We start from the raw sequence: 20,798 nt of genomic DNA on the forward strand, positions 1-20,798 counted from the left end.
ATCGCGACATGTAGTGACTAAGTACCCTATCCATGGCTGCCATACCAAGTAGAAGTTTATCTCGAATTAGACCATGGTTCTACCTATAGATCATCGTTTGTCTGTGATACTACGACAATAATTTAATGTCCCTAACAAGACTAGCGACAAAGTCAAGCTTTTATTCGTAACAAATTATGAAAAACACTTAGATAATTAAGTTCGAGTAAGAACAACTGATCAAATTATACGTTTGCGGCGAAAAAAAAAAAAAAATATATATATATATAGATATATATCTATAGTGGGTTCGATATTGTATTAGCTTATGGAGTTTATGCAGAGTACGTATTTCGGGTTGACTGGCAGCTAAGACCATCCGAATCCTCACCAGTACGACTGTTGCATACGCATTGACAATACGATAATACAACAAATTTTAGATATAATTTGTTTCGTTAAAGGAAGTTCACTAATATCATAAACAAAACGTTGTTTTTTCAATGGAATCCTTATGTGATATTTACCTATTTATATTCGTTTTTAACATATGAACTTAATACCTGTACCCATAAAGCTAGTAGAAATGGTAGCAGCTATGTGGTGGTAGTCATATAATGTAAGGCAATGTATGCGTACGTCCAAACAAGATGGACGTGCGTCAACGTATGCATACGTTAGATTTTCTTAAATTTTCGTAAATAATAAGCCTTTACAAAAACTTATATTGAATAGCACAACTAATCACTGAATCAGAGAGAATACACATAGGGGCTGCTATTGCAGAACTAATTAAAAGCTGTGACAAAGAAATGTGTCTTTTTTTTAGTTGCAGTTTAACCCTCTGAAATAAATGTTGTACCTAGAATCAGGTCAGTAGGATAGAAAGACGCGAGAGAAGTATAATTGCTTTTTCCAGCCCGGCAATACACATCTTGTCTACTGGCTTGACTCATACTTTGCCGTTGTTGGAGTTCGTACTCACAGCGTGTTAATTTAAATGAATTAAAACACAAATTAAAAACGAAAAATATTTGATGATCTATTCGGAAAACTCCCTTGTAAATGAGGGAATGTCGCACTATCGTATCGGATTTTTATTAATAATTAGATTATTCGCTGCACCCCTCACCCCATGTGTAGAATTTATCCACTCTCTCCAGTTGTGCTCCTTAAAATTTGCCATAATATTTCTCCTATACATATAGGTGAAAGCTACAATCGAAGTCCTACTTAGTGCACATCTCCTGTCCTAGCCTGTTTCTACAACAAGCTTTCCGAGTGCTCCATCTAGGACTAACAACTATGAGGTGTCTAACTACATTAGAAGCAGCTATGACAAAAGGTCACGTATGCAGGGGACCGTATCCTGATAGGACTAAAGTGTTCGACCTCATATGTCATAGTAGTGTTTTTTAGTGTACTGACTTTGATCGGAATGTCTGGACGTGGCTAAAGATTTGTCCTACGAAGAGAAAAAATTCGAATTCGGATCGGAAGTAATTGTCTATTAAAGTAATAGAAACTAATTGTAACATCTCATATGCACCTGGTATGGTACAAGATGACCAACGACCCTACAGCTCTTCTCGACAGTAGGCGACAAAAAATATCACTTCAAGAACAAGAAAAAATTTCCAGCAGTTAGATAGGTGTAAAGGTTCTTGGATTTGATTCAACGCTCTTCGCAGCTCCTGCGCACTCCGTACTCGCAACCACCGTCAACTAGTCATTATTTAAGGCCATGTCTTTCCGTAGTTCTCCGTACGATTAGCGAGCATTTATTTTCAACTAAACATTGTCACACGTTCGTAAAGCGGATTGTCTTTTAGAGGAACCCGTTGATCACCCAATAGATCTTCCTATATGCAGTTAGTCAATACTCCTACGACGAGCTTCGTTTTCGAAATTATTCGGAAGCTGTATTCACCGATTTGTATTCGTTGTTGTCTTTACCAAGCACTATAATAGCCTGTGAGTGCTTTGGCATAGCTATATGCTTATACATGGAGTAAAATCTGCGAGGTGCGTTAACCTGGGATGTGTTAGCAGGAAAAGTCACCAGCGCCCTATAAATTATATTATGTTCTGCTTTAGAGCCAACAGCCGTCTTTTTTTATATCAATGCCAAATCGAAATAAACTTATCTGCAAATAAGTTGAAGCCAAGGACCACTTGGTTTTAATGATGTCCGCTATGAAAGTGCATGCTGCATAGCTGGCGTGTGATTCAACACTGATAAATCTTACATAATAAAGCAAAATATAACGATGATAAGAGAGGAAGAAGGGCGCTGTCAGTTAACAATCTCAACGAACCAAGGCTCACATACATACTTCGTGGCCTATCAATGTTGCCTTTCATCGGGCTGGTAGATAATTTTTTTTAATGCTTTCAAAGCACTTGCTTGTTTCCGTCGATTTTGCGTTTGCATTACGTAGCTCCATCATTCACCTGAAACGCTCCTCATGATCCTTAAACAAAAAAAAAACATACGTTTGGAAGCCAGCAGCCGAAGTATTAGCAGAAGGACACACACAACAATGGTGGCGATCTAGTAGAGACGTTTGTAAGAGCCCATTTGGCGTTGTACGCACTATGAGCAATGATCAATGTATCAGATTTAACATCAAACCCAGAAAATGCAATGCACGCGGACGAATAGAGACACGCAGCCCTTAAAGGTCCTAACAAGTCTTGTAAAACGATGGCCAACCGAAAATAGTTCTCAAAGAGCGCCAGAACTGCGCAAGCCATCGTGCCATCGAGACATATTGTCCTTTCGCCCACAGGAGATATACTCATGCTTGATCTGTACACTTTCGCTATATCCTGTTTATTAACTGTTGCAGTACTGATTGGCAAACTATTTACGTTTATATATCTAACTGCTGTCGTAACCTGCAACTGTATTTGTCGGGCGAGCGTGTGATAAACGTTTAACAGAAGTCGATAAGATCATGCAGTTTGAGCAAACGCTACTAGAGGTCACTGGTTGCCACATAAACAAGTTCGTAGTAATTACCTGACACAAATGTACCATATTTCTTCTGTGATTACTAATCAGTTCAGATAAACGCGTTCATTGAATAGAAGGTCGTTCAATTGCCAAGTACCGATAATAGGCACAAAATACACTTAATCGATTCTGAGTGACGCAAGCATAGCTGTCACATTTAAGGTTGTTGCGAGTAATGTTTGTCTCCTATTTTCGATTATGCAAGATTATAGCTCTTATTTAATCAATTAAGTGTCAAGCTTGCAGACCTCAAATAGACATGTCCTAAAATCCGATGGAAATCCGCGAGGATATGCTTCGTTCATCTAAGTTATTTCTTTCGGATCTCTGGCAGTCATACCAAGTACTTGCTCACCGACAAACGATCAACGAACGACAGACCGGGTAATCCCGAAACAGTTTCAGATCAAACATCTTTCTGCATAATCAGGCGGGCAAGCGGTTTGCTGCGTGCATGGCATTGTTCTGAACGTGCATATATTTCACAATTATGCTACGTGGTTTTTTTGTAACATTTACTGTCCGTATATGAGTTTCTTTCCGCAATGCCGCGAAACGCTCCTTTGGCCTCAGGCACAACGTAAATGTCTATCTGCTACCTAGGGTTTGCGTCTATGAATGTCGTCGAGGCTCATTTCAATGCCAGCGCCATGTTTTCACAACAGTGTATTTATTCCACAGCCATTGAAAATGTAACGGTTGTCCAAAAGTACCATCCACAAAACCTTTACTATGGTAAACGTGCCAGCTAGATATTGTAGCGACTATCGATGAAAAGGAAGAGATTAACGATCGAATCTTGAGTTTATCATAGAAAGTGTCACAAACAGTGAGCATTACCTAAACCATTTCGAGTCATTCACCCTGGTCCAATGATAGGCATTGTTTAGACGAATAAGTTACACTTTCAGAAGAAAGGCGTTGCTGTCAACGCAATTAGGCCTAACAAGCAGTACGTCTAGGGGTTCGGCGTAGTTATTCGGGTTCGAACGATAGACTCGACGCCCGCGCTTGAATATGTCCACAGCGAGACACCAGTACTCTACGATGAAACACGAAAAGACAGGACATTTACTTTTTGGCGCCCTTTTTGTGCATGTATGTATTTTGCCTATATATAGTTCAGAGACTGTAAAATGTCACATGCAACTAGTGAGATTAACCGCGGAGCGACAACACAAGAACAAGGGTTTCCACTGTGACATGTCAGGTCTAGACCAGCTAGGTTAGCTAACTCCAAACTAACACAATGACAAGTATTTCCTCAAACTGCTACGTTAGGTCCAAAGACATCTGTTGTATAAACACGAACCGAATTAGTCAAAAACATTACGCATTGTAATTTTCCCACCGAAACAAGTAATGAATGAAACGACAACTCATCAGAGGTATAGATGAGAGATTCCTGGTTGACAAAAACCTGTAAAGTAGCCTAGCTCATCGGGAAAGTGTAACAGTTTTTCCCGCAGGGTCCATCGAATATCAAAAAAGAAAGGCAAAAATAAAGCTATCGCCTAAGTACCCCTATAGGATATAACTCGAAAATTCATGTTTAGCTGCCTAATGCACCGCACGACACTGTATCATAACTTATTTCCCATAATGCCCTCAAATTGTCCACAATGCATAAATAATTGAAACTAATGAGCCACTTTTAAACCTAGCTATACAATTAGACAAGTATTTCGTTACTTGCTGACGACGGATCCCACTTCGTGAAGACGATACGAATAAAATGACTATTTCAACGACAGGTAAAAGCGATCACGAAATTATCATGTTCGCATTGATCTAAGCCAATGCTATGAGTCTTACTTACATTGATCTGACACAAAGCCACATTAGAATGAGCTGGCATCGCCCGTTGTTACAGGAACTTTATACACATAAAATATAACTATGCCGTCAATAGAGTAACTGTGATGACCGAAGCATATGGAGCTGCCATAGCTCCCAGTATGGGCGCGACAACTTTGATCATTGCATACGAAAACAGCGAGCACAGAATTGAGGCAATGCGTTACCCGAAGCAATTTCATTATTGTCGCTGTCTATAGAAATGTACGCGAGGAGAGCGTACGGCGAACTCGGTGCATTATGTGAGTGAAATATAGGCGAAGAGATTGTATTCGACAGTGGTTTCGTTCACAAGTACCTACCGCCAAACAGGCGTGTATCATGGAGGAACACTCTTCTATAATTGCATACACTTGACTAAACAATTCAGAACTCAGAAAAGTTAAAACTGGCTAACTCGTAAATATGTTTTTTGCAAATAATTAGTTTAGGCAAAGGGCCACAGATTGCGTCTCTGGTCTTCCCACCCCCTTTTATAGGCTAAGTTTATCAGCAACAGCTTTAGTATCAGGAAAAATTCGAAATACCTTCAGTCCCCTATCCCCTCCTCCGTCCTCGGCCAGATATGCCCCACTGCTCACGGCACAGAATCATCCATGTATATATTTTATTAGTAAACTTGTGTCCGTCCAAGCACGCCAAATCTACTCAGTCGAAGCCTATGTTTTTAGTTAAAACATCATGCACGACAACCACTGGTTGTACTATTCAGTCAGTCAGTCAGTCCAAACGCCAAGATCTAAAATAGCTCGAGCTTTTTATCAGCGTAAACTTCACTCAATAACATTAGTTTCTAGGAAAATATTGTTGTGATTATATATTATCAGTGTTTACATATCCAATAATACAATATGCATTGAATGTGCAAAAGGAATACTGCGCGGAAGTTAGGTTGTTGTCAATCCGAAATAATCGATTACATTTAACGACCGCATTTTGAAAATGGCGCCATTGCCAGATTACTAGCTGTCGAAATTACGTTCTCTTCAATGGCCGGCTCGATCGAATCTATTGAGCCTCGTATACTTCCAATCAGCTGGGGGTACCGGCGTCGAATACAAATGAGAGAGTTGGTGCTTTGTTAGCGAAATACTAGAATAGCCAGCGCAAAATAATTGTCCATCAAGCTCGGCTTTAATCCAGCTTGTATTAATGGGATCAGCCCCAACGTCGATGCCTCTCGGTGTGTGCGTGTGACTGTTTACATTATAAATACGAACCTTCTACAGTTTCTGACTAAGAAGTTATCACTCATCCGCTTGTGCAATAAACGAGATAATTAGCTGAATTCAGACATTCAAGTACATTTTTGATTTTGGTGATTTTTTACCTTTAGATAGAGCTGTCCGTCAGGAGGTTCGTTTGGCAGTTAAGTACACTAGCTAACAAGGATCTCGTGATGTCAAACGGACAAGATTCGATTGTTCACAATGGTATGCCTCGAAAACGAGGCCACGGTGCAGAGGCCCTAAAAGGTTGACGAAGCGCACAAATAAAAGATACGCAACGCTTACACGTGGAGGAAGCAATTGAAATGTGTAATTAACGTATACCACCGGACCTAAATGATGTATAAAGAGCCTACAAAATGACTAAAACAGTAATATCTTTTTTGTCAGATCGGATCTTGAATTGCAATATTCTTACTAGTAAGAAGGGTTCCATCAGTATTTAGGGCGATAGTCAGCGGACGGACCTCACTTCACAGAATTAGCCAATGCATCAGAAGTGCCTGTTGTAGCAAGGAATTTTTTCCAAAAAATCAGATGATGGTTGATAGTAGCGGCATGGTCTGTTCAAGCTGTTCCAGTATCTCCAATATCTTCTGTGCACATCTCATTACATGTGGTTCGCCATGCTGAACTCAATGATCATTCTGAATCCGACAAAATATGTATATATGCGGTTTTTTGTGTGTGCTCTTTTCGTGGCCGGAAATCCTATACGGGTCCATATTCAAAAATGACATACTGAGATACCCTATTAGCCCTATTTGAACGCCGTTAGCTACATGAATAATAAGTAGACAAGGTAACTTTGGAAATGGAGTCACGAATGATTTTTTTAGAATGATATACCAGTTGTACCAGGGGATCTAAGAGGTCCGCATCGTATTGGAGTTTCAGATATTATGTAATTTCTTCACATCATTACTATATTGACTATGTGACAGTACGATTAGGTACCAACTCACAGAATCTGAATCATTTTTTGCTAATGTACTTTTTCTGCTCACTACTCAAGGGGTGAATGACCAGCGCAGCTGACATCCCAGAATATTAACTAGAAATATTGGTTTTATCTTCAGATAAAAGATGGAAGCCTGGTGTAATTTTTTGAAACTTCTTCCCGTCGTTGTCAGTAAATTTAAAAGTTTAAAAAAAGAACAACGTACAGGACAGCCGAGATCTGCTATCAGTGTAGAATTTGCGTTTAACGCGCAGCGTGCATACAGAATATAACACAGGTGCCATATGCAGGCAAACCTAAAATCGTGAAACTGTCAGATCACTAGCCATTATTGAGCCCTCAATATTTTTTTGATGTTATGAGGTTGCAGTTCTTTATATTATACAACAGAAGGAACTGTTTGCTGAAATGTGCGTCCTACAGCTCTGGCCAACTGTTATATTTCTTCAGGAATATGTGGGATACACGTGATACGTATTATGCTAACACGATGCTCCGCCTCAAAGCTGTGCTATGCGAATAGGGGCCTGAAATGAATACGAAAAACCTTCTGTTCCATGTAGACACATCAACCTAATAAACATATTCATTGTCGTCCTGGAACAGAATTTTGATTTGGATCGGCCCGGGCTTTTTCGCTAGGTAAACAGTGGTGAGCACATCGTGTGTAAATATAATTCTATATTTGTCTATATATAATGCAAAAATCAGCCTTAATATACAAGAATGCGTCACATTTTTAAGTCGACTCATTTAATAAAACGTCAATAAATGAAGATTTTATTGGACTTAAACAGAATCGTCTTACAGTCGTGGAAAAGTGCATACCAGAAGGTGGCGCGTTGACCATGGTGAGAAGCTTCATTATTTCACAGATTAGAATGATACAACTAGATCTTTTGCAGATTCGTCTTTATTTAGTAATAACTTTATGTTATTTATTTGTTCGACTGCACATTTCTTCAATAGATTTAATAACGCTGAGCCATAATTAATCCAATAATGCACAGCCGGCAACCGGAAATACATCTAGTAGCATAATGATGAATTAGTGGACTAGATGTCGCTACTTGTCACAGACACGGTTCACCCTAGATCTTTCTTCCAGTGCTTATATCCTTGATACGTCAAGAGTTCATATTAATTTCGCTTAGTCATAATCTGCCCCAGGGCCAGGAGAAGCCTTCACGCTTCTCTCTGCTAACGGGTCACCTGCTAATAGCGCAGTATTTTTCGTTTGTTATGTTATCCACCCCTTGACTTGAATTACAATATGACGCAAAGGGCCGTAGAGAGCTATAGAATGGTGTACTTTTTACAGCTAACGCTAGCCATTTCTCGGAAGTCGCGTGCCGCAGCAATTCGGCTAATGCAAGCCTTATCGCCCCAGCTTTTTCTTGCTGGAAACGTTGTACTCTCGTCCAGCGGGTTCTTCCAGTCCCTGACACAGGCCCCCCGGCTCCGATCGTGCTCGCCGGCCCTCCTCGCTGGCGTACCGTACACTGTGTATAGGGTTCGCATGAAGTCATGGATCGAAAGAGAGAAAAACTATTGCTAATCACAGCCAAAGATAGCTATCATTACAACAACAACAAATGCAACTGTAATTACCGAAGCCGCACCGTGCGGCATCGCGCTTTGTGTTGCCAGAGCCTCATTTATCTCTCGTGCATGGCGCGAATGGCCAAACAGAACCGAGCCGATAGAAACGTTAATATTCTCGAGAATTGTTTTTATTTAAGTGAATGAAAAGTTCCGAATCGCTGCAGATATACACACGTGAGCATCAACGCGTACCTAGGCGTATTCAACGATAGCCTACTTAATTCGAAATCTCGACAGCTAATTCTCATACTGCCATGGCCATTCGTCGCCATCCGCTGCTGCTCTGAATCAATGCGATATTAGCTGGACAATAGGACGCTGGCGTAGGCCCCGTCGAATATAGGCTGCATTATTAATTATAGCTACAGACACTATTGGTTGTCGTGGTTACAGCTGAGTCTCAGTATGTTCACCGCTAAACCAACCGACGGCGCCCACAGATAAACTGCCACTGTTAATTTGTCTTTGACGTCCAGGTGGACCGCCCACCGCCAGTTCCACGTGCGCTATCGGAGACGGCCGCAAATTACGAGTGCCTTTCGCTGCCCTCCAATGCTATTGCTATTGAAAAAGCATTGCACTACCATAAAACGGTGATAGCAGATGTTACTGCAGCTTCTGCTGTTGTTTTTTTTTCCTAATAGTGATCAGGATCGATCGATATATCACCGACCGAAACGCCGTCAGCCACTCGATAGCTGAGTGGATGGTGGATGACACACGTGTGTTATATATATGTATGTTTGTATCTGCGTAAACATATATTTGTCCATTAACGTCTATCTTTCTGTGGGTCTCCATGACAGCCTATGGGTGTGCTGGGTTGATTCGACACGAGGTGTGAGCAGTGTCGCCTTAATGAGCGTGTCCGGTTATTGTTTCCGCGAGGTAAAAGGGCTGCTGCGCGAACGACATCTTCGTGGCACTTAGTTGTAGCGCAACTAACATGACGGTGCTGCTCGTCGCTTGTCGTTTATCGCGTCCACATTTACAAGCACTACGGCACTATCAGAACGTATGGTTCAGCTTCGCTGGTACGGCTGTTGTTCCTTGCTAATAGCGTCACTCCGGACGGGATTCAACGAAGGCGTGTAAATCAGCGTTGATTAGGAGGGATCAAAGTGTCGGTGACGCCGGTGCTTTTGTAGCCACTATATTCGAGAAAGACAGGAATGGAAACGCAGCTGCGGACAAATAATAGAGACTCTGTCCTAAGAGATTTATCGGTTATTTTCGTGAAAAAAAAAAGCACCCAACTCGCTAAACATAATCACCTTAATATAAATATTCAACGCAAACTGAAGTGGATATCCTTTTGTTAAACTTTGATTAGCTGTATTTTGTCTGGAGAAAAAATTGTTAATTCAATACGTTCTTTGACAAAATGTCAATCATATGTAGAAGGTTTCACGAAGAAACATTTTCTCAACATACCAAACCTGATGCACGCATAATCCAAAACTTCTATTTTGTACAGCTCTGGAAATGTTGTTCCAGATATATCAAGCATAACATACGAGCTTGGGTCATGTGCGCGACCTTTATGAAGGTCAAAATTTCCTGCCACCAGTCGAGCTATTCAGGCCTTTTAAGCCCGGGATTAAACTGTCACTTTGTCGAAATAAAACTGTTCAGTCGACTGATGATTTACTTGGGCAAAGTGGTGGTTTTAGGCATAAGAACGTACTCCAGTTTGTGTATTCCTTTCAGCCATTCTACATTCTCAAATTAAAGCCTTTTCGCGAGTAACAATGTTCCTAAAAATACCAATCGCGGCCATCCTTCGAATTTCAATAGAGGTGATTTGGTCACCAATGTGTTCTATGAGTTTCTATCCATTCGTGCCCAACCGCTATTTTGATTAGTGGAATTGTCATGCTTCGTATTTGTAATGCCAGCGTCCCCGCCATATGAAGGGCGTAGAGACTCGTTCCTACATTGGCTTGTAGCTAACGCTCGAGTGGCTCCGACAAGCCAGATGCTAAAAAACGGCGTAGGTAACTATACGAAAAACAGTGAAATCGAGCTCGGCCCCACAATAATTCATCTATCTATTTCCGCTTGAACTATAATTTGCGATTGAGATCAAGACGACATAACAATAAATGATGTTTGTAAACTTTGGTCGTCCACCTAGCTAAAGCAACAGCCATTAGGTCTACTCAAGATCCGATCAGTTTAAGGCTCTGCAATTTTATCACAGACAGCCCCAGCGCTCTACTTACTCCCGTACTATTCCATTTTGCGGTTCTCGTCGCATATTCATCATATCCGCTTCAAGAAGTTACACGATCAATAGGACTATAATTGTTGATTAGCGAACTACAAATCTAAATTAGAGAAGGTGAAAGAAACCGCAGTAACGGCTCACTGATGTTTTCTTCAGTAAACTCACAGTTTCACTTCTGCTAACATTGTGAGACTAATGATAAACAACCAGATCGATCGTCTTGTCCTGTGTAGCGTATGAGTTCCACCAAGTAAAGGGGCCTACTGTTACATATTACACAGAGACAAACACTTTATTAAAGATCAAACAGAAGTATTTAATTTATTGTGGTACTAGTTGATCAGATATTTCTTGTTATCCAATCTCCAATAGTCCTAGCTAAACTAATTGCATGAAGAATCATTTGTCCTTGACAGAATTATGCTTATCTGCACTACGGTGCAAGGTTAAATGATCTAGTGCTATTCGCTTCACACAAAACGATCTCTTAATATCTGAGTGTTTCTGCAATATTCAATAATAACCATGGCTTTTCCCTTGGATACGAAATAAATTGCAATATTTTAGAGAATCTAATCAAGATGTCGGTGTAGAGTTGTGTACTTACATGGACCTTATTGACATCTCGCGCACCTGTCAAGGGTTGCGGGCTAAATATAAGCAAAAGGGTGTCCCTATTCTTAGCTATTCCTAGCTTATTCTTTTTTCAATGGCTTATTACAGCGGGTCAAATGTATCGCATTCACTCTTCCCTTTTATAGACCCTTTTTCATGTATTTATCACTATAGAAAACCTTATAGCGCTATAGTAGGTGGACGTCCGAATTGCGCAATAGCTGCGAGTCTTAATTTTCTTAAAGAATATGCTATTAGAGAACTTTTTTCCGCTAGCGGGATTTGCAAGACCATTTGTAAAATATTCGTGCAGATTACTACGCTCTTTATGGCATACTCTCTAGCAACGCGAAGTTCCTTCTGCCAACATTATCGCGATGTGCATACTAAGACGTCTAAACATTGTGGGCTTACGAACTTTTGAAGAAAAATTTTGGTGGTTTCCTGCATTGTGTGTATCTATATTTTACGAAAGAGTAAGGCGGGCTTAAGCATCATCGTTTGTACATACAATGGCATCGTTTTAGTAAAAATGAATTTCATACGGTTCCAATTCCAGGTAGCATTCTAGGAGTAGAGGAATTTATGAACCCTACCAAAAGCTGAAAGTGACAGTCTTGTAGGCTAATTTCTTGTGGGCTGGAAATGATTACGGAATCGATTTAAAATAAGGGAAAACTTTTTCTCTGCACTTGATTAAACATCTAATCAATTTAACTTAATTAAATGATTTTTGAGAAAGTCAATGGGTAATTGCCTCGTAGCCTCACCCTGTGGCAGAACAGCATCCGAGTCAGGTTCAGGTTGCGATTTACGCGCTATCTGAAAAACCAGTGTTGCTTAGTGCGCCTTTTCTGATGAACTACAGTGAAATAAGTTTGTCCGGTCACGGTATGTAGTGAAAAATGCATTGCTATAAACATTTGTCTATCTGTAAAGGGCAGCTTGTACTCGGCAGTCATTCGCATGGGAATAAATAGAGCAGTGTCCGTTGAAACGTGGGTGCGTTCATGCCGGGCATTATATAGGGGGCGGGTATAATGCTAGATAAGCAGAGTTGATCGGTTTGTCAGTTTTTTTTTTTGCTACCTAATTGTAATTGTGAATCTGGGCACTGAAATGATAACGATTCGCTGCCTTCGTCGGATTTCGATCGCCTCGATCGAAAAGTATTCCTTTTTCTACCGGAACCATGTTCAGGATGTTCAGACACATTTTTAGCCCTACTAAAACGCTTTGTCGAGGCGTAAGTGCCACGCTTCATTTCACTATTGCTTTACCTTAAGCTGATTTTAAACAAATATTATATAAATATTTAAGCTAGTACGAAAGCCAAGTACGATGAGCGCATGTAGATGCTATTACGCTATCCGTTATCAAATAACACGCTTCTGATTAGGGTTAGAGCCTAACAAGGAGTCAGGCGTCTTTCAAATATGTAAAACGGCGTAGATAAGGATTTCTTTCCGCATACGAGGTTTGGGTATCAAGTGCATTCGTGCTTCCCTATTCTACCATGTGATCAGGCCGAATTCCTCAACTGATCCCTAGCTCCTTTTCTAATGGATATATTACGAGCTGCGCCTGCGAGAGGGTGCTAGTTATGCAGCACATAGTAATAAATCTCAATATTCCTTTCTGCCTTAGGGGGAGAATTAATAGCCATTGCCATCGAAAATAGAAGTAATATTATATAATGATTTTATATTTGTTCAATCCAAATTGCCTCCGCAGATGAAACTGATCCTTTCTGAAGTAGTAGATTTTTACCTGGAGGTGGTTTGTGAATAAAACTGACCTCATAAGAAAAACTGTCCCGCAGACAGATTTATTGATATAAGAATGAAAATAACTGTCTAGGAATAGATGATTCTATACCTGTCCCAGCGATGGTGCAGTAATAACACATCATCCTGCATTGTATCTAGACACATACATTGAAATGAATTAAAGTAATCATAAAATTACGTAAAAACGTGTATTCAAACTATATCATATTTCGGTCGCTATTGGCTTTCTCTAAGCCTATCGATGATCGAAGACAAAATGAAAAGGTACGCTTAAACTATCCGATTTTGCGGAACGGTAGTTGGACCCAAGCTAAAGTTTACGTTAGACAGGGAAGAACAGAAGACCGGAATAGAACATTAACTGGTCAGGCTACTCAGTGCAGTACGTGCGGAACTAATCTCGTGGGTTCAAAATTCGCTGTAAACTACTATGTATATATTGTAGCTATTAGGTTTTTCAAGTTCAAACGACGTCGGGTCGTTGCCAAAGGTAAGTGACTTTTAATGCGGAACGAAGAGTGCGTTCACGACGTTCTAATAGATCGAGCTAGCGGGCCCGCTCTTCTACCTAAATTCATATTATTACATTATAAGATAAAGCACCGTTCCGAGTCGAATAGTAGAGTCGTTATAGTTGTATGAAATAGCACAACTGTCTGCGTGTCCCCGAGCCGTAGTTCACGTTAGGACAACCTTACCAAATTAGGTTACTTCACTCAATTATTAGTAAAGCGATTGCAGTGTGAAATTCCCATGCTCAGACTACATCGTGCCAAAACTAAAAGGTTCTAAGTGAAACTAACTGCACGATACAAGTTCTCTATATGGACTATATCGCGCTACAAGCTATATATTTGCTTGTATAGAAATGGCTTTTGACGTATACCGGGCCAGTGTTCGTATACGGCTCAATGTACAGCAGTTTACTAAAATTAGTCAACGGCAAAATAAGCACGCGTCCAAATCTGCTAACACTTATGTATGTAAACATAAATTTGACACGTGCGTCTTTGGCCGATCACAATCGAGGTTCATTGGGTCCTAGAACAAAAATCACTATAACCTGTGTTTGTGTAGGAAAAAGCGGAATCTCGATTCCTGTTAGGACGAATATTATTCAGTAGGCTCTCCCACGGTTTACCCTGTTGCCGTCCGTAGATGCCAATTAGCTAAGGCTAGAACTTTGAACAGCAGTAATTTTTTTGTCTCTGTTTTGTTAATTTTTGTGTAATTTCAAATACAGAATAAAATTCGTACATGCAAAATGCTGTTGTGCCAGCCCCATGATCAGGTTTGGGTGTATATGTATCTTATGAAGACGGTAACCTTCAAGAAAAACTGGTTTTTTTATAAGATTCATGGATTCACTTGCGCCATAGCTGTAGAAAAAGTTTAACGAACTACTGGTGTGCCTTACCCGAACAGCGACTTTATAAGTAGGCTCTTTTTCGGTGACCTGCTCCAGTCCTTCAAGCTCCGTATGTGGTACGAAGAGTATATTTTATGAAAGCCTTATAGTTTAATAGTTTTTTGTTTCTCCACGGATAAGCAAAGGATTCTAAAACATAGGAGTTTACCTTACGAAGAGCTGCTCATCCTTCATATGGTGCTTAGCGAACGAGAACATGTACTGAAAAAACTATAGATATCACGTCTACAATGAGGCCAAAGAAACTTGGTCTACCAGAGATGAGACGCTGTCATTGCGTTCATAGCGTGTGGTGTTTGTCAGTTTGCGTCTGTCGTATTCTTTAAAGAAGCACTTGGATTTCTTTTGCCCAGTGGCGATTTGTGTTCCCATTTAGCTAACCAGCCTTTTTACTTGGACTCGCTATGCTCCGAATGGTTGTTAGGATTCGCGCACTGCTTTTGGGTATGGCTTCGGTTTTCTGCGATGCTAGATCCAGGCAGTGTCCTATTCACCAAAATACAAAAATACCCAGCACTGTAATTGCTTCATTCCTTAGCCCTGTTTCAATTTTGCCACAGTAAGCATCCGTTTTTTTTTGCTTGACTACTTAAGTCATTTTGCTTATTCTCTCGGACATCAAGAGCCTGATCCCTTCATGGAGAATGAAATCGCACAGAACTGGTTTCACCATGGAAGCATCTACCACTTCTGCCGTTACATGGTGCCGGTACGTTATTCAGTGCCATTCTTCAACGAAAGAATTCAAACGGTTGGACAAGTAATAATCTTGTTTCCTGTATTTCCAGACTACTCGTACTTAACCTAAAAAGAAACAATTTCAGTTGGAAACAATCAACCTTTTGCATAAGGACTATCCGGGAGTCAGCTGTAACACATTTTTAGACAGGCCATTCTGTGTAAAAACGTGACCCTGTACGTTATACGTAAAAACTCCTTCTTGGGCTAAAGTCTTGTGCCTGGTATCCTACTGCTGACAATCTGTAATAGACTTTGCCGCCAGGTTTATTTTTAAAATAATCGCTCATTTTAGTGGCCTGCCTTTAGGTTGTAAAAGTGACGCTTCGGCGCAGTTTCGTCGTTGATTCGGTGAATCGCCCAGGCGACTCTGATGATCCTCTGTACAAGGATATTCATCGCTGAATGGTTTACTCTTCCTAGTTTAAGCAATTCTGTTTTAGCCTGCTCAGTATTATTTCCTAGGAATAGCACCAGCCAGTGACGGAGTTAATTTCCCGCGCTGGTTTTATTTTGAAACCCTATAGAGACCAGTGACTCGAGAATGCAGGTCAGCTTTGATTTTCTTTGAGCCCTAATAATGACTTCTATTAACTTGAACAAGATATTTCCCTCTCTGGCCTTGATGACCCTCTTTATCTGGACTGCCAAACTGCCCGGGTCTACTATCTGTTTGAACTTCGCATGCGCAGGCAGCATGGTAGAATAGCCAGCATTGTCTTTAATTCAGCCACTCTTTCCTTTTGGCTTCATGGATACATAGGATAGTCTCCTGAATGATCTTCTCAGTTTCTTGAAGTCGACCGACCTTTTCGAGGAGTTAGCGGTCCTGGCGATGATGCCAAGCTTTACCTACTGCCACTTTCTGACGGCTATTGGTCGAGCGAGTTCTTAGTTAGCATTGATACCAGCGCCTTCGATGATGGCGTCACCTCTAGCCATGTTTGTGGCTATCATCTGTCGTGGTAAGATTTCTAACTTGGATCATGACCAGTGGGTGAATTCCCAAAAGCTCTAAGAATTCATCGTCCCTACTGTGCCTAATTGACACAGATTGGCTCTTTATCAGGGGTTGAGTACAGAACCGGTTGACGATAAAGGCTTTTCTTAACTTTTTTTGTAAGTGGAATAGGAATATTTTTACGCAAAGACGAAAGGAAAACCATTCGTAGTTGTATTTTGAAGCTTCTGCCTGATATATCGTAATCAGGGCAAACGTAACTTGCTTCCACCAAATAATTGAATCCATTGATAATGATGACGATGATTATGATGCTGGTGATGATGATGGTGATGGTTTCTAATCACGACTAAACCCAGGATTTAGCAAAAATAAATGCACGCTTTCGTCATGCAACTCCACATGCATCGCTAGGGGTTTAGCATTACTTGAGACCCATAAAAGGAAAGTCGTTTAAACGCTAATATGCTTCATCGTTGAACAGTTCTTTTTTTTTTCTTTCTTATTATACCTACAAAGAAATCATACCAGCGACCCATGAGTCTTGCAATGTAATCGTGTTGTCGATTATTTGTTTAATTCTCCTCTTTAAGCGACCGCACCCGATTTCGTGCCTCATGCCTTGGAGAATTTAGCATCTAAAGATCGTGCGCTCTGTGTCGTTGGACAGACCCAAGTCTGCCTGCAACACAGGTTGCAGATGATAACCCGTGTTTTCCCTAATTTTTCTATAAACGTTTGAAATTGTCTGTAGCCAGTAAGCATCTTGGTTACTTCATATGATAGCTTACCATATGATGTGTGAAACGATTTGTTTATGTCAGATATAAGGACATAGCTCCAGTAACTGGAGTTCTGCGGTGCAATCTCAGTTGCTGTCGTTTTTCAACGTGGTCCCTCTTACTATCGGCAGGCTTATGCCTGTCCAAACATCGCTCAGTCTTCTCGCACACCAAAAAAGACCTTAGGAAGTCAATTCGCTCATGATGAGCTGCCCGTTAAACGGATAAAAGCATATTTCGATTACTCTTTTTGCCTAGAGCCATATCTGCCCAGTCCCAGAGCCGCTCAGATCGAGTATCTTTTTGCTACTAGCGAGGCCAGTAGCCTTAGAAGCAATGGAGATCCAGTGCGCTCGGTCACCCTCCACCCTGGGCATACATCTTGTCAAGTTTACGATGCATATTGCTGTTTTACTAGCCACATATTTAATATGGGCTGTGCCCGTTAGTTTTATATTCAGTACTATTCCTAATTATTTGGCCATACGGCTAATTTTGATACGTGATTCGCCAAACCCTTTTCCAACCCGTCAAAAAAATTGCCTCCTTTTTTCTCCGGCGGTAATGCTCCTTCATTTTGGTGTTACAAGCAGCATTCGTCTAGTCCTCCAATCTCCAATTTCAATCCTAACAGCACCAGGACGCCTGCATATGCTACGCTTTCAATTTCACCTGGCAACATTGCTAGTATAGTACTGTACATCAAATTTCATAACGCTAGATCTTTAGGGAACTATAAACCTACTTCAGTCGTTTTCAGGGATTAAAACGATGAAGTTATGGGTTTATTAAAAAATATCATTTATTTAATGTACTTGTTTGCTTTGAAACTTCGCACGGTTCTTTTGTAAGTTATTCTGCGTCCACGACATTATTTATACTTCAGCTGACTTTCTGCGCAGTCAAACGGTTGTCCCCAAACAACCGCAAATTCCGCTGTTTTGTGGCAGGCATATTTGTACATAATATCGGCACCGGAATCAAAAAACGCTTTTTTATAGAGAAAGGCTTTGATTGGTTTAATGAGATCTGAAGAGGGAACTCTAGTATGTGCTTTTGCAATATATTGCAATGATAATGTATGCAGACCGCAGCTTAATCCAACACGTCGGACTGAGTCGGAAAATCGAAAACATAAAGATTCCGTAATCACAAAGCCTTGATCGAAAATTCTCTTATGTTCCGATCATAGCCTAAGCTCTTATCGAACTGCGACAGTTGGAATCTACGCAGCTCGGCTTAGAGGATAAGAGATCCACAACAATAGACATGAATCAAGAAATGAGCCTATTAATGAATATCCTCCATTGATGCCTTCCACGTTGACCATCTGTTTATTGGGCAATCGATACAAAAAGCCCCAAAACAAATTAAGTCAGCGGAAGAAGTTCCTTCTTTACAAATCTTAGCAAGAATAAAGATGAACTCACAGACGAAATGCATACAATCATTGGTAAATTTTTTCCTCGAATTTTTTTGTCCCTGCTGGTATACTGTGATGCCAGCTATCCGTTGCTCTACAAAGCTACGCCGACAGTAAAATAGATGCGTCCTATCAGGAGACACTCCGTTGTGTATTTTAGTTGGTAAATATTTTTTAATAATAATAAAAATAACAAACTACTGGTCTTTCTAAATCTACTTTTAATATTGTCGTCAATTCAGAATAACGGCATCTGTTATCGCATGGTACTGTTCTCAATTCGCAGTGATGATTGCGGCCAGAAACGATCGTCTTCTCGCTGCAGCTTACCCGTTTTAAGCGTTTTTAAAGTACGATTCAAATACGAGTAAATATCTACAGTTTGCGCTGAGTTCAAATTGAAAGCTAGAGATAGATATTGATAGACCCGCCACTTACTCCAGTTATGATTAGTTTAGCTCTCCGGTAAAACACAGCTATCATCCGACGGAAATTTAACGTAGTACATTAAAGTAGACGTATTTTTGTCTTTTCCTACGATGTATATGTAAGCGCACCAGATTAATTTCATTTTTTTTTCTGAATATTGGTAGAAATTTTTCAGTTTTCTTTGCATGTCTTTTTTTTTGTCTAATTTTAAATATGCCATTTCGAGGTCGACAATATATCGTGTTCGCCATGATATACGCCATCATAAAAAAACGACGCCAAATATATGAGGGATTTAATAGTTGAAGTAACTTGTGAAGCTATGAGCCCCGGATGCTGCTTAAGTATAATTGGTATCAAAAAACCTTTGGCATTGGTGTCGTGCGGTTTCAGGTTTTACGTAATTGTCTGTCGCCACGTACGTTGACACATTTCAATATTGGTAGTTTTGAATTAATAATCGTTTGATTAACTGTTTGTTAAGGACCACTTGCGGCATATAGATACCGCTAGATGAAATTATGCATTTAGCAGACCAATAAAGTGTTACTCACAAAACACTGTTGCCATGTTTGTTCATTATTACGTAAACCCGTATATTGCTTATCTAACGAATTGTTCCTTGAATCTATTAATTATTGTTGCGTTGATAACAACATCGAGTATTCCGTATGGCTGATTAAAGTAATTAACGTAAAACGATTTATTAGTATCTATTGAATAAACTGCTGAATGAATTGTTTAGGTCTCTGCTTCGTAAACCATAGCGTCCAGGCCGTAAAATCAAGCGGGAAAGATGACAAGAACGGTTGTTTTTTTCTGTCTCTTTTACTCTGCGTTCAGAATTAAGCTTAAGCTTCTGTTTGCTTTTCTCTAAGAAAAAAATAACCATCTTCACAGACGCTACATACCACATAAAACCTGTACTTTGAATTGAAATTATTACGAGATTCCTCTTTGGCCTTTTTCTATTCTTTTCCTCTGTGAAACAACAAGGCTAAACGCTACATTATCGGGTACAGGCATCCCCGAGTCCTACTTTTTCGCTAATGACAGACGTATTCCTGCAGAACCAAAACCGAGTGCAGGTTAATGGTGGACTACTCAACAATTTACACTTGCAAGAAGAATTGAAACGCGCTTAATTCTTGTCAGCGCCAGCATTGAACGTATACTTCGTACTTGGAACTACACTGAATCAGTAAACGTCAGAGATGAGAAAAACGTTTTATTGCGGAAACCTGGCTGCAACCTTCGACAGAGCTCCTGACAGTCTTTCACTTCCTGAGCTAAATTTGAGTCTTTTCAGATAAACCTTTACTATTTTTCTATCTGAAATATTTCCGGACTTACTGTCTACTATCGATTGTAAGGCTGTATAAAAATCATGGTAGGTTTGCTAGTGTATTTCGAGAGATCTATAAGGACGCAAGGCTTTGTTCTGGGCACCACTAGGGCATCCGAAGCTAATTGCAATCTGTTGCTACGCACACTGTGGTTTGAAGGCATTTTCTCTTACTGTTAAGCTTTCAAAGCCAACGCTCCGGAAGCATGTCAGTGGCTAGATACTTATTAATTCGGCCTTCATTTCAGCGCTTCGACGAGGTCTTCCATTATTATTAAATAGACACACGGTGTGCTATATGTCGCAACACCGTTTACCTACAGGTTACGCTACGAGATACAATAAAATAGAAAATAGAAAATAAATCGGTTATAAAATGAATAATCTGTTAATATAATGTGACAAG

The 20,798-nt window shown here is 40.3% G+C and overlaps 1 protein-coding gene across 5 annotated transcripts in view; it reads right to left on the reverse strand.

Annotated features, from left to right (window-relative positions):
* LOC111246314 (metabotropic glutamate receptor 3-like) overlaps positions 1-20,798 on the reverse strand; it is a 47,516-nt gene that overhangs the window by 19,954 nt on the left and 6,764 nt on the right. The window contains exon 2 of one of the 5 annotated variants that reach the window (XM_086985352.1): positions 12,266-12,317. The exons of 2 other annotated variants lie outside the window; for them this stretch is intronic. The gene's annotated coding sequence lies outside the window, so the exon portion shown is untranslated. Of the gene's footprint in view, positions 1-4,817; positions 4,964-5,382; positions 5,700-12,265; positions 12,318-20,798 lie in introns of those variants that run through there. 2 more of the 5 variants (XM_086985353.1, XM_086985354.1) reach the window with 2 other exon arrangements.

The sequence above is a fragment of the Varroa destructor genome, unplaced genomic scaffold, assembly GCF_002443255.2.
Source record: "Varroa destructor unplaced genomic scaffold, Vdes_3.0 BEIS01000003.1, whole genome shotgun sequence".
Lineage (NCBI taxonomy): Eukaryota > Metazoa > Arthropoda > Arachnida > Mesostigmata > Varroidae > Varroa > Varroa destructor.